This window comes from Rhinoderma darwinii, chromosome 4 (assembly GCF_050947455.1).
Source record: "Rhinoderma darwinii isolate aRhiDar2 chromosome 4, aRhiDar2.hap1, whole genome shotgun sequence".
NCBI lineage: Eukaryota > Metazoa > Chordata > Amphibia > Anura > Rhinodermatidae > Rhinoderma > Rhinoderma darwinii.
The window spans coordinates 139,438,099-139,454,100 of record NC_134690.1 but is presented as its reverse complement, the minus strand read 5'-3'; the positions used below and the strand labels follow the sequence as shown (position 1 = coordinate 139,454,100).

At 41.5% G+C, this 16,002-nt stretch overlaps 1 long non-coding RNA gene across 1 annotated transcript in view; it reads left to right on the top strand.

The window, feature by feature from the left end:
* LOC142759454 (uncharacterized) overlaps positions 1–8,210 on the top strand; it is a 118,666-nt gene extending 110,456 nt beyond the window's left edge. Inside the window, exon 6 of the long non-coding RNA XR_012883138.1 lies at positions 8,073–8,210. This is a non-coding gene — a long non-coding RNA (uncharacterized LOC142759454). The remainder of the gene's footprint in view (positions 1–8,072) is intronic.
* Positions 8,211–16,002: the final 7,792 nt, after the last annotated feature.

Below are 16,002 nucleotides of genomic sequence, written 5' to 3'. Positions count from 1 at the left end.
CACACAGTGGAATTTTTGTGGCGGAAAAAAATTCTGCCTACCATTCATTTCAATGGGAGGCAAACGCTTCTTTTCCCCACTAGCTGATTTTTTTCAGCTAGCAGAGAAAATAAGCATCCTGCCCGATCTTCGGGCGGATTTCACCCAAACCTCCCATTGAAGTGAATGGGAGTAGGAATATTCCTGTTGACGGCAGGAATAATTCTGCGGCAGATTTTGTGGCGAGACACGCTATGCAAAATCTGCCATGTGAACATAGCCTTAGGGTCCTCTTACACGGCCATCTTACATTCCCTGGACCCTAAAACACATATGACAGGATTCTAGGGGAACAATATCTAGTATTAGTCCTTCTCAATTATTTAGAATATCATCAAAAAGCTTAATTTATTTCAGTAATTCAATTCAAAAAGTGAAACTTATATTATATAGATTCTTTACGCACAAAGTGATCTATTTCCAGCATTTTTTTCTTTTAATATTGAAGATTAAGGCTAACCGTTAATAAAAACCCCAAATTTAGTGTCTCAGAAAATTTGAATATTATATAAGCCCAATTTGAAAAATGATTTTTAATACCGAAATGTTGACCTACTGAAAAGTATGTACAGTATATGCACTCTGTCACGGAGCGGGTTAGTGGACCCACTAGGCTGTACCGCCGTAGTGGGAAGGTAGCTGGCCAAACCACAGGAAACCCCAGAAATACAATGTCCCGCACAAGGGTACCTGGATAGTTCAGACGGTGAACGAAGCTCTGGCACAGATGAGATGGGTGCAGCAGATGGCGCCAAACGTGGCGGATGACACAGGAGCCGCAAGTTGCGCCAGATGTGGCGGATTCCTCCGGACGTGGCAGATGACACAGGACGTGGCGGATTCCTCCGGACGTGACGGATTCCTCCGGACGTGGCGGATTCCTCCGGACGTAGCAGATGACACAGGACGTGGCAGATGACACAGGACGTGGCAGATTCCTCTGGATGTGGCAGATGACACAGGACGTGGCAGATTCCTCTGGATGTGGCAGATGGCACAGGACGTGGCAGATTCCTCTGGATGTGGCAGATGACACAGGACGTGGCACGACTTGATACTAAGGCAAAGCACAGGAAATAGGAACAGGGAACAAGGCACGGGTAACAACAGGAACGGGAAACACTAAGGGACCATTTGCAAGACAGACTGGGAAAACTAACAACGCTCAGGCAAGGATTAGAAGGCCAGGGGCCTTGTTATAGACCAGGAAATCGTGGCAGTTGATGATGATGACGATTTCCTATTTGCGCGCGCTGGCCCTTTAAGGCCGGGCGCGAGCGTGCGCACGCACCCTACGGGACACAGCCGAACTGACCCTACACACTCAATACTTGGTCGGACTCTTTTTGCATGAATTACTGCATCAATGCGGCGTTGCATGGAGGCGATCAGCCTGTGGCACTGCTGAGGTGTTATGGAAGCCCAGGTTGCTTTCATAGTGGCCTTAAGCTCGTCTGTATTGTTGGGTCTGGTGTCTCTCATCTTCCTCTTGACAATACCCCATAGAGTCTCTATGGGGTTTAGGTCAGGCAAGTGTGCTGGCCAATCAAGCACAGTGATACTTTGGTTATTAAACCAGGTATTGGTACTTTTGGCAGCGTGGGCAGGTGCTAAGTCCTGCTTGAAAATGAAATCAGCATCTCCATAAAGCTTGTCAGCAGAGGGAAGCATGAAGTGCACTAAAATTTCCTGGTAGACGGCTCTGTTGACTCAAGACTTGATATAACACAGTGGACCAACACCAGCAGATGACATGGCTCCCCAAACCATCACTGACTGTGGAAACTTCACACTGGACCGCAAGCAACTTGGATTGATGTCTCGCCACTCTTGATTTCCAAATGAAATGCAAAATTTACTTACAACTGAAAACAGGACTTTGGATCACTGATCAACAGTGTTGGTCCACTGTGTTATATCAAGTCCAGAGTCAATGCAGCCATCTACAAGGAAATTTTAGAGCACTTCATGATTTCCTCTGTTGACAAGCTTTATAGAGATGCAGATTTAATTTTCCACCAGGACTTGGCACCTGCCCACACTGTCAAAAGTACCAATACCTGGTTTAATAATTTCTGTATCACTGTGCTTGATTGGCCAGCAAACTCGCCTGATCTAAACCCCATAGAGAATCTATGGGGTATTGTCAAGAGGAAGATGAGAGACACCAGACCCAACAATGCAAACGAGGTGAAGGCCGCTATCAAAGCAACTTGTGTAAAGTAGAGAAAAAGAAAAAACTCCTTAATGGGGCGCTCCCTTGCAGATATAAGTCCGTAGGCGGTTTTCAGGAGCGAATGTTTTATTCATCAAAGTCTAAAAGCAAACACTGCAACGCGGTTCGCCCCCTGCGCCGGGGTCTTCGTCAGGCATATAATATTGTCTAAAATCACATCTCTATATATACACTTTCTTAATTAAAACCATGCCCGTTTATATTACACTAACTTGTTTTACTTATTACTTGGTAGTTTAAAAAAGAAAAGGAAAAAATTGAGAGATGTTAATATTATATTTATTTCTATTTGTTATTAACTGGTTTATATTTACAGGATATGAGTTTTCCAGACTGTACCGTTTGTGATGTTTCGGTTTTACTACTTTGTTTATTTACATTTTATTTTCCTACGCCTACGTCATCACTGTTTACTTTCCCACGCTTCTCATTGGTTATCGTCCTAGGCTTTTCTCTTATTGGTTACTGCTCTGTTAACACTTCTAATTGGATGGTTCCTGTTAGTGTTGATAATTACCCGGTTTTTGGAGCGTAACCAGCTTCTGATTCGCTACGATGGATTACGGGGATTAATTTAACTCCCTGAACTCATGATATTTAAATGTATGTACTTTGTTCTTTCTTTAGTTGTTTTTTCTTGGGTTTATTTTTGGATATAAACTACTGGTGAGGTGCGAGAAAGCTTTCATTATTGGAAATTCATGGATCACTTCAATTTCAAAATGATCGGACAACATAGGTAAGTATTTTGGTTATTTTATTATTATACTGTTGTTATTATTATTATTATTATTATACTGGTTCTTTGTTTTCATTTAGCCCGTTGGGACTGATAGCAACACCGCAGAAGAAATGTCTCCCGATCTGACCCCCTTAGACTTTTATCTTTGGGGTCATCTGAAGGCAATTGTCTATGCTGTGAAGATACGAGATGTGCAGCAACTGAAACTATGGATACTGGAAGCCTGTGCTAGCATTTCTTCTGCGGTGTTGCTATCAGTGTGTGAAGAGTGGGAGAAGAGGGTTGCATTGACAATCCAACACAATGGGCAGCACTTTGAACACATTTTATAAGTGGTCAGAAACTTGTAAATAACTCATGAAAGAATAAAGTAACGTTAAAACCAAGCACACCATTGTTTTTCTTGTGAAATTCTCGATAAGTTTGATGTGTCACATGACCCTCTTCCCATTGAAAAAACTAAAGTTGGATACAAAATGGCCGACTTCAAAATGGCCGCCATGGTCAACACCCAGCTTGAAAAGTTTCCCCCCTCCCATATACTAATGTGCCACAAGCAGGAAGTTAATATCACCGACCATTCCCATTTTATTTAGGTGTATCCATATAAATGGCCACCCTGTGTATATATATATATATATATATATATATATATATATATATATATATATATATATACATATATATATATATATATATATATATATATACATATATATATATATATATATATATATATATACACTCAATTATGAATTTGCGACACCGAGAAGGGGAAGCCGTAAGGTTATGCAAATTGAGGAAGTAGCAGGCGTCGCAAGGATCTGCAAATTATCACATTTTCAAGCACCTAGATCAGACTAATTTTCATTTTTATGCTTTTGGGGGAAAAAAACAAAAGCATAAAAACAAAAATTAGTCCGGTCCTGAAAGCGTTAAGCTCTTTAGTGGCTAGCTATGCAGTGGAGTACTTAGATGCATGTGATGGAGCATTGTCCAGCATAAAAATCATGGTTTTCTTGAAAGATGCAGACTTTTTCCTGTACCACTGCTTCATGAAAGTGCATTTTAAAAACTGGCAGTAGGTTTGAGAGTTAATTTTTAGTTAATCTTCAACACGAAAAGGTTCAACTAGCTGATTTTTAATAATACCAGCCCAATAATAATGCACACCTTGATATAGGGTCTTGATATCCTTAGGCCACACACTCCCTCATTACACAAATACACATCACCTGATATTCTTCAATCCAATAAGAAGTCAAGTTTATACAGCTTGGAGTTGGAAAATATGCATAAAAATTATGATATGGTCAAAATACTCACTAGCCTAATACAGTTAGGTCCAGAATTATTTGGACAGTGACACAATCTTCATGATTTGGGCTCTGCGTGCCACCACATTGGATTTGAAATTAAACAACTGAGATGTAATTGAAGTGTAGACTTTCAGGTTTAATTCAAGGGGTTGAACAAAAATATCCTGTGAAACGTTTAGGAATTGCAACCATTTTTCTACACGGCCTCCTCATTTCAGGGGCTCAAAAGTAATTGGACAAATTAACATTACCATAAATAAAATGTTTTTTTTAATACTTTGTAGAGAATCCTTTGCAGTCAATGGCTGCCTAAAGTCTGGAACCCATGGACATCACCAAACGCTGGGTTTCCTCCTTTGTGATGCTTTGCCTGGTCTTTACTGCAGCTGTCTTTAGTTGTGGCTTGTTTATGGGTCTTTCTGCCTTAAGTTTTGTCTTAAGCAAGTGAAATGCATTCTCGATCGGGTTGAGATCTGGTGATTGACTTGGCCATTGCAGAATATTCCACATCTTTTCCTTAAAAAAACTCCTGGCTTGCTTTCACAGTATGTTTTGGGTCATTGTCCATCTGTACTGTGAAGCGACGTCCAATCAACCTTGCTGCATTTGGTTGAATCTGAGCAGAAAGTATATCCCTGAACACTTGAGAATTCATGCGGCTGCTTCTATCTTCAGTCACATCATCAATAAACACTAGTGACCCAATGCCTTTGGCAGCCATGCATGTCCATGCCATCACACTGTGGTGGGCTTTGGATCATGAGCCGTTCCAAGCCTTCTCCATACTTTCTTCCTCCCATCATTCTGGTACAGGTTGATGTTAGGCTACATTCACACAACAGTGTAAAACGTCTGTGTGACGGCCGTTTTTCTAACGGCTGTTATACGGTCATTTTCAGAACAATAAATTTCTATGGGTGTATTCACATGGCCGTTTGTGAACAGCCTGTGAATATTAGTCGTCAAAAAATAGGACATGTCCTATTTTTGGCCGTTCTCACAGTCAGACGGCTCCCATAGAAGTCAATGGATATTTTTTTACCAGCTGTTTTTTTAGGAAACAATCCTTGTAACGGCTGGTAAAAACTGATCCTGGCCGAGGACTCCCCGCACACAGAGCTACTTTGAGCTCTGAGCCCAGTGAAGCCCATGACATTACTGTCCATATAAGGACAGTGAAGTCAGGGCTTTCAACAATGGAATCCCCAGCCAGTGCATTGCAAGATCTCTGGCCGGGGACATTAGTCTTGTATATAGCACGCCTCCATGTATAAAGCACCACCCATGCCAATGCCCCGTATATAGCGCCACTGTAGCTTCCTGTAGGAGTGGAATCCCCTCTGGCAGGGGATTCGGCTCCTGAAGAAGCCCCCGGTGTCACTATCCATATATGGACAGTGACGTCAAGGGGTTACTTCTGGAGCTGAATCCCCGGCCCGCTCTATCAGGGGATTCCATTCTCCTGACGTCACTGTCCATATATGGAGACACTGTGGCGCTATTTACATGGGCACTGTGGTACTATGTGGGCTCTGTGGCACTATCTACAATGGGCACTGTGTCACTATGTGGGCACTGGCACGTTATATGTGGGCACTGTCACTTTATATGTGGGCACTGTGGTGCTATGTGGACACTGTGGCACTATCTATATAGGGGAACTGTGGTACTATGTGGGCCATGGCACTATATATGTGGGAACTGTGGCACTATGGGCACTGTGGTACTATGTGGGCACTGTGGTACTTTGTGGGCATTATCTACAGTGGGCACTGTGGCACTATCTACAGGGACATTGCGGCACTATCTACATAAGCACTGTGGTGTTTTCAGGGGATTGGGACAAAAAAAAACGGACAAATGAAATGCATTTTTTTTTTAACGGCCATGAAAAACGGATGGCACACGGATGACAAGCGTCCATTAAAAACGGACACACGGACTGGAAATAGATGAAAATTTGGAGACATATTGATGAAAAATTGCCATGAAAAACTAACAGCTGATCAGTTTTTAATGGCAATTTTTTTTTTCACTGTCGTGTGAATGTAACCTAAGGCCTTATTCACACGACAGTGAAAAACGGCCGGCCGTTTTTTTAACGGCCGTCACACGGCCATTTTCAGAACAATTATGTTCTATGGGTGTATTCACCCGGCCGTTTTTTGACCGTTTTCACGGCCTGACGGCCCCCATAGAAGTCAATGGATCCGTTTTTAATGGCTGTCAATACATAACAACCGTTAAAAACGGATCTGTGACGTGGAGATTGGCAAGGGAACTACTAGTTCCCTTGCTGGCTATCGGCGGCTCGATGACACTCACCGATGCAGCGCCGACCCTTTCAGGTGTGGTCTCTCGTCTTCACGGGTTCTGCGAAGGCGACGCGATGACGTCATCGCGACACCTTCGTAGATTCCGTGAAGTCGAGAGACCACGCGTGAAGACGAGCTGCATCGGTGAGTGTCATCGTGTCGCCGCAGATCCCGTGAAGACGAAAGACCTTACCTGAAGAAGACAGCGCTGCATCAGTGAGTATGTAGGGCATTCATGTCGGGCTGTGTGGCATCATATACATCGGGGCTGTGTGGCATATCCAGGGAGGTGTGTGGCATATACAGGGAGGAGTCAAATTCACAGTGGTAAGCTCCGAAACTCAACTTAAATTCTTAGACGTACTTGTCAGACTAGAGGATGGTTATCTTGAGACAACCCTTTACACGAAACCTACTGATAGGAATAACCTACTTGAGTACAGCAGTAGCCACCGACGTGCGATGGTGGATTCCCTTCTGTATCATCAACATGGACACTAACTTACAGGATGGCAATAACCAGATGGCAGAATGCTTTAGGAAGAGGGGCTATCCCAAGAGATTAGTGGAACGCAACAGGGAGAGGGTAGAGAAGACACATAGACACATTGGCTTCCTCAATAACACCAGACAGGACGGTGCCACTAATAGAATTCCATTTGTGAGTTCAGCAAGCCACTAGCCAAAATTATAAGAAAACTTTGGCCCACTCTACAGAAATGCCTCTAGGATGTACCTGAATTCACTAACCATCCCCTCTTCTCTTATAGGAGATCCAAAATTATAAAGGACTGAGTTGTCTGGTCGGACGTGGGCTCCTAAAAGAGCAGCACACAGTTATCCCTAACTGGACAGAAACGTAAGGGGTGTTAACCCTGTCTGAGCTGCATTAATTGCTCATTGATGGAGAAAGGGGAGCATTTTATGCACCCTGTGACCCGACAGAAGTTAACCATTCTTTTTTTTATTGGTACCTGTGACCATGTAATATACCTCCCGAGTTGTCCCTCTAATTTGCTCTATGTTGGTGAGACAACATTGGATCTAAGGACCCATCTCAACACTATAAGAAAAAAACGCATAGATTTACCAGTCCCCGAACACTTTACTGAGATCGGCCACGTGAAAAACAATTGAGGTTCTGGATACTGGGCCACATCCCCCCACATGGTGGGGACAGAGTCTGACCGCTAAAACAAAGGTAACTACAATGGATATACCGGCTAAAGACCTTAAGACCAAACGGCATAAATGTCAAATACAAATTGCATGTTATGACCTGAAGTGAGTTTAGTTGCTTGTTGTGTGGAACACTGCTAGTGAGACCCTTTACATCTGATCACCTCCTGAAGTGAGGAGCTAATTTATTTTATTATATTTTATTGCATTTACTAATTATTCTTTTTTCTTTCTTTTCACAGTGGATACACCAATTTGAACACTACACTTTGAAAACACTAGCACACCTTGAATGGAACTCGTTAAACTCCATACTGTATTAATTTTCTGTATATTTATTCAATATATATCTTCATATGTTTTTCTATATATTTTTATAAGTATGTCCCTTTTGCTGCCAGGAGAGATTGTTTAGCTCATCTTCAATATAATATATTACAGTTCATTTACTACCTGGTGTTTGTTTTGATATAGGATGTACTTTCTGGTTTTAGACCATATTCACACTGCAGCAGTAGAGGTTTCATGCGTTTTTCATCTGTGTGCATGTTTCCTTATGACCTCTAGGGGGCATCTATTGAACAGAGCATGGGAGTTATATACTCCACTGGCTCTTGATGGTGGCCCACGGAAAGAGGTGTCTGGTACCTCCTTTTATAGGGGGTCTCTGCTTTGTCATCCTTGGTCAGGATATGTATATTCTGAAAAAAAATTAAAATGGTGTCATGCTCCATTGCATGTCATATTAAAAAAGGTGTTCTTCAGAATTACTTCTAGGGGAGAATACTTCCATAATATTACACTGCATGGAACATCATACGTTGATACACGGAGGTCCGGCACAGCTTCCTACATATGTAGAGGCTTAATAAGTAACCATGGGGCCCCATAGAAAAAAATTGTAATGGGACCCCAGTCCACCATGGCTACCATCAGCAGCAAGTTCAGAACATGAAGAGTTTCCTTATTTTGTTCTCTCTAATGCAGAGCGATAATACACAGTTCTGTCACGGTACAGGGATAATGCATACAGTGATGTAACAGTACAGAAATAATTTATACATTGATGCCACAAAAGTGAGATAATATGCACAGTGACGTCACAGTACAAGCATATTGCACACAGTGATGTTACAATAGTGGGATAATCCACTCAGTGACATATTGCAGTGATGTCACAGCACAGGAATAATGCAAAAAGTAATGCCACAGAGAAGGGATAATGCACACAGCAGGGGTAAACTTGTGGGTTTATAGTAAAGGCCACATTCAATTTTCCATGTTTACACACACCATCCATAGACATCACTAACTGCACCTTATGACTCAGTGGAAGTGGGCTCCCTTAGTTGCTGGGCCTCATAGCAATTGCTATATTTGCTATCCTAACAGATACCGCCCATGTTCACATAGCTTTGCTGTGTGCATCAGGCCTTAGGCACAGTAAACATTTTCCATGCAGTCTTTTTATTGTGTTTTTTTTTGGTGTCCATCACGAACTGGTAATAGTGTATCCTGTGGTTTATATATACATTCTGCCCTGGGTGATTTTAATCAGTTCAATGCTGGATCCTACCATCCCCAGGTATATATGTAGGCTTAGTCCCAGTTCTGGGTGTATGTGCAGCGTAGGTTCCCACCTTACAGAGGTCGCCTTGTCGTGGCAGGTGGGCTAACACTTTTTGATCAAAATGTGCACTAAGAACCTCCCTATTTGTAAGTAGATTTAGCTTTAGTGCATATTTATTTATATTTAGTGGTTTAGGTGGCATTAGTGTCGCAGGGTGCTGTCACCATTCTATGTTTGCTGTATATCTGCAGTCATGGGTGTTCTTGCACCTGCATACATTTTGTATCATTTAGTTGGAATGTGCTGTTCAACTTTTTGTTGTGTTTATGTGATCCATATATGTGGGGTTAGTGACTGCCTCCACTTGTTGTTCTTGCACTCCTCCCATTCTGCCCTGGGTGATTTTAATCAGTTCAATGCTGGATCCTACCATCCCCAGGTATATATGTAGGCTTAGTCCCAGTTCTGGGTGTATGTGCAGCGTAGGTTCCCACCTTACAGAGGTCGCCTTGTCGTGGCAGGTGGGCTAACACTTTTTGATCAAAATGTGCACTAAGAACCTCCCTATTTGTAAGTAGATTTAGCTTTAGTGCATATTTATTTATATTTAGTGGTTTAGGTGGCATTAGTGTCGCAGGGTGCTGTCACCATTCTATGTTTGCTGTATATCTGCAGTCATGGGTGTTCTTGCACCTGCATACATTTTGTATCATTTAGTTGGAATGTGCTGTTCAACTTTTTGTTGTGTTTATGTGATCCATATATGTGGGGTTAGTGACTGCCTCCACTTGTTGTTCTTGCACTCCTCCCATTCTGCCCTGGGTGATTTTAATCAGTTCAATGCTGGATCCTACCATCCCCAGGTATATATGTAGGCTTAGTCCCAGTTCTGGGTGTATGTGCAGCGTAGGTTCCCACCTTACAGAGGTCGCCTTGTCGTGGCAGGTGGGCTAACACTTTTTGATCAAAATGTGCACTAAGAACCTCCCTATTTGTAAGTAGATTTAGCTTTAGTGCATATTTATTTATATTTAGTGGTTTAGGTGGCATTAGTGTCGCAGGGTGCTGTCACCATTCTATGTTTGCTATATATATATATATATATATATACAGTGAAGGAAATAAGTATTTGATCCCTTGCTGATTTTGTAAGTTTGCCCACTGTCAAAGACATGAACAGTCTAGAATTTTTAGGCTAGGTTAATTTTACCAGTGAGAGATAGATTATATAAAATAAAAAAAAACAGAAAATCACATTGTCAAAATTATATGTATTTATTTGCACACAGGGCAAGATTTTTCAAACCATCTAATTACAATTTTGTGAGGCAATTTTGAACGAAGAAACACAAGGAGACGGTATTATTAGAAACATAACTTGGTCCGATGAAGCCAACTTCAAACTTTCAGGTGCTGTTAATAGGCACGACTGTGTTTATTACTCAACAGAAAGCCCACTTGCAACAATTGAAGAACGGTTGTATTAACCTGGGGTTACAGTTTGGGCGGCCCTTTCATGTAAGGTGGTAATTGGACCTATCTTCTACAATACAACGTTTACCTCAGACCTGTACCTTAACATGCTCTAAATGTAATACCGCAATTGCAGTTAGAGCATGAAAATGAAGACTTCTATATTCAGCAAGATGGAGCCCCTCCTCACTATGGTTTAGCGGTATTTAGTTTACTTGACAAAAAATTACCCAATAGGTAGACGAGACCCGGTTGAATGGACACCACATTTATCAGACTTTACCCCGATGGACTATTTCTTTTGGGAAGTTATCAAAAATAAGGTATATTCAAGAAAACCACGCAAGGTTGATAACATGATTCAGTTCATAAAAGAGGCATGCCAAGAAATAAACGCCAATAAAGAACTTTGTGCCAAAGTATGAGTGTAAGGATATGTTCACACGCTTAACAAAAAACGTATGAAAATACGGAGCTGTTTTCAAGGGAAAACAGCTCCTGATTTTCAGACCTTTTTTGAGCAAGTCGCAGTTTTCCCCGGCGTTTTCGCAGCGTTTTTTACGGCCATTTTTGGAGCTGTTTTCATTGGAGTCTATGAGAAAACGGCTCCAAAAACGTCCCAAGAAGTGTCCTGCACTTCTTTTGACGAGCCATCATTTTACGTGCCGTATTTTGACAGCGACGCGTAAAATGACAGCTCGTCTGCACAGAACATCGTAAGACCCATTGCAAGCAATGGGCAGATGTTTGCCAGCGTATTGAAGCCGTCTTTTCAGGCGTAATTCGAAGTGTAAAACCCTAAAAAGTAGAGTACAGCAATGTGTAAATAGGGAGGGTTGCCAATTTGAGCATATAAGAGATTGTACTTAATTGTTTTGTTATTCTATAAAATACTATTTAACATGTTCCCGACCGCTGGCTGTGTTTTTACGGCCAGCGGTCAGGGTCTCTGAAGTCCGCAGTATAGACTAATTACGGCGGCACTTCAGAGACTCTGCACCTGCGATCGTGTGCACACAGCTCTATGCCCTGGCTGTTGCTAACAACCATGGGCACTCGGCAGAGTGTTATGGACCAATATTTTGGTTCCTGAACATATGATCGCTGTGACAATCAATCACAGCGATCACATGCATTTCTATGTAAAATACAGTGTGCACGCAATCGCGTGCACACAGCCCTGTGCCCACGCTGTTAGCAACAGCTCTGGGCACTGGTCAGAGTATCAGGGATCACATTTGTTTTTATTTTGACATTTCTGGCAGCAAATCTCCTGCCTCTTTTCTTCTCCTCACACATTGTTTCAGTGTGAGGAGAAGAAGATACTTGAGAGAATTGCTGCCAGAATAATAATCGTGTCTGTGCTTTTTCCAGAAAGCCGATTTATCGGAGTACGGGCTCATAGACTTTCTATTGAGTCCGTACACAGATACATTTATTTCCGGAAATAGCTGAACAGACACAAAGCGGCTAAGCGCTCACATGAGCGCTGCAGCTGCTTCGTTTTAGCGATTGGTGGGGGTCTCAGTGCTCGGACCCCCACAAATCCAAACTTCTGACATGTCTCTGTGACAGAAGTTTGTTAAACGTTTAACTACACTTTAAACATTGCCACATAAGAGCTTGTTTTTTGTGGGATAAGTTGTATTTTTGAACAGGCACTTTTTTAGGGTACATTAACTTTTGAAACCTTTTAAATTGACAATATTTTTGAGGGGGGTGGAAAAAAAATGCAATTCCACCGTTGTTTTTGGGGTTTTGTTTTTACAGTGTACATGTTCAGTAAATAACAAGTATTGTTTATTCGGCATGTTAGGACAATTACAACAATCCTAAATTTATATTGTTTTTGGTATGTTTTAATACATTTGATTAAAAATAAAGTTTTTGTGTCGCGGAATTCCAAGACCCATAACATTTTTATTTTTGAGTCGACAGCCATATGAGTGCTTGAGTTTTTTGTGGGACAACCTGTGGTTTTCAATGGTACCGTTTTGAGGTACATACGACTCTTTGATCACTTTTAATTCAGCAATTCTGGCATTGTTTTTCATTTTTTTTATTTACAGCATTCACACTGTTGGGTAAATGTCATAAAAATGTTATAGTACGGGTCGTTACGAATGCGGCGATACCTAGTTTGTATGTTGTTTTTTTTTAAAAGTTTATTTCCCATAATAAAGCATTTTCTATGGTAAAAAAGGCAAATTTTGTGTTTTTGTTTTAAATTGAATTTTTATATTTTATAGTTGAAAACACTTTTTATTAATTTCTTTTAACAATATTTATTAGTCTTACAGAGGCACTTGAAGATTTGTTCCTTTGATCACTTACATAATATCCTGAATTACTTATGTAGTTCAATGTATTATCCCTGCTTGTCAATGTTTTACTGTGACAGGCAGCCTATCACAGGCCTTTAAGGATCACGTCCATGGCAGAAATTGGGGGCTTTTTTACACTCCTTGGCACTCCTTGTGCCACGCCATGGCAATTTATCTACACACTGCAACGCAATCGGGGAAGCTGATGGGCTGACAGAGGGAGCCCCCACCATTTGTCGAACTCCTTAGATGCGGCGGTCATATTGAGGGTTTGAACATTGTGGCCGTTGCAGCAGGGTGTCAGCTGTAGGGAGCCTGCGCCATGTGAGCACCGTACATGTACGGCATCTCGCTTTAAGGACCTCCCGCCCATGCCGTAAATATACACTGCAAGCCTCGAAGGGGTCACACACATATTTATTAACAGTAGTTAAAGGGGTTTCTTAAAAACAACATTTATCACCTTCTATAGGATAGGTGATAAATGTAAGATTGCCACCTCCCCCCCTTGGTCTTGAGTACTCTGTTCCTACTCATCAGCACGTCCATGTTGAGGAAGAGATTGTATGGAGCGGCAGTCGAGCATGCATACTGATACTCTAGGGGAGTTATGGAAACAGCCGAGCGCTCTCTTTCAGCGGTTTCTGTAACTAATGCCTCTAATATGCATCTGCTATTGACACTTTCAAGTATTCAATTACAATTTTAAAGACAAGAGGACACTAATGTGTTATATACACAGATGGTTGAACACAAAGTCACCCAAACAACCAGTCAAAATCCTCAATTAAAATCCTAAATATTAAAGGAGCACAGCATCTTCTGAGTACTCAGTCATTCTTACTACACAGCAGTATTTAGTGTTTTTACACATATGAATGAAATTGGACAAAAATAACAAATAAAAGGATTGTATAGTTGATATTAATTGTATGGAAGTTATTTAGATTTGAATTATATGCACGTACTACAAACTGTAAGACAAAATATTTATAGTCACATCTCATTGTGTCTCCCACACACATTGCACATTGTGTAAAGACACTGTATATTCGCACCCGGCAGTGAACATCTGAAACATGATCCGCAGTGAACATTCGGAACAGAATGAGCATGCTCCATATTTTAAAATCTGCAGCATGCTCTGATTTCCGTGTGGAAGATTTTCCGCAGCATGTTTCTGAGAATTTTTGCATTTTATCCACTTGCCTGCAATAGTCCTCTGCCACAGATTTTATGCAACTAATCTGCTATGTGTGCAGGGGGTCTTAGAGTCTGAATTCGAACTAGAGCTTTAGATTTCGGGGTGTAATGTTTTCGGTTGGTGTCATAATCCCAAAGCATAATCGTACCAGTTATACTGACTGTGCAAAACGTAAGTGTTCTTGCTTTGTTATTGATAATTTATATTATAAACCTTCTCAGGGCAAGCTTGCATAAAATGTTTCCTGATATGAATTTAAAAATAGTACATTAAAAATGCTGTTATGTTCTTTGAAGGAACACCGTGTTTTCACATTTTCTTTTTTTTGAGAATGTGATGGACAGATAAAAGCCCCACATTGAATGTAGATTAAGATAATATACCTTTTCATATAGAATACCGTAGATGATGTCGTTTATAGCGAAGAACGTAGCAGTGTGCTCTTAATTGGTTCTACACTTATCAGAAATTATCTGAAATTTGCTGGGAATGACAGGTTTCTGTGACAAGGACTCCGACTTATAACATAGAAAACTTTTTGCCACCAGTGGATGTATTTCCCCCAGTCAGTACGGTCATATTGGTGTGAGGCTCAAATCCTTTAGATTTTCAAAGACCAGAGAAAACAAACAAACATGAACCCTGCAGTACAGTTATGATTAGTATAGAACCTGGTGGGCATACCAGAATTTGCACACTATTGATGCCGATTGGTGGCAATGGTGTGACCATCCCAAAACAACATCAACAAGTTTAATGTAAAGAGGGCCCGTCAATGTTCTTTTTACCTTAAAATAATCATTGGTGAGTCTATAGATTCTCTAGATAATTTACCTTTTTAATTTGATAAATTGCTGTTTAGAGAAGAACTGAAAATCAAAATCCTGCTTTTAAAAATGAAGAGGCAAGGGGAATTAAAGTTTTCAACCAATCACATGACAAATAGGCAACCCCCATTTATCACAATCGGATGATTCTTTTATAACTCTTTAGTACTGTATTTAAACAGCAATGCAAATTTAGCAATAACTTGAGAAATATGTTTAGAAAACAGAAAGGAACAGCAAGAATCTGTTATGGCCGCGGTCACGGACCGCCGGCATTACTCACCCGCCGATGGCCGCGACCACAGACCCACGAGCTCATGCCGGCGTCTCCCTCCTCTGAAATGCTGGCGTCTCCCTCCTCTGAAACGCCTGCAGACTGTACTGTACTCGGCTGCTTCTAGGGTGTGCGCCCGTGCTCCCGGCCTTAAAGGACCAGTGCGTGCACCTACAAAAAGCTCCTTATCCAATCCCTACTAACCCTGCTGGAGAAAAAAGACTCTGCCCTCTTCCTCCTTGCCTGAGCGTTGTTGTGTCTGCGCATGTTAGTTATTGCAAATGGTCCCTTAGTTGTATCCTGTATCCTGTGTTCCCGTATCCTGTTCCCCATATCCTGTATCCAATAATCGTGTTTGTTCCAGTGTGAAATCTAGTGTCAGAGTCGAGAGTGTCATCTGTGCCTGTTACACCATGTGTTTGCTACGGCACGTGTTTGCTACGCCACATGTTTGATACGCCACGTGTCTGCCACGCCACGTGTCTGCCACGCTGAGTGTT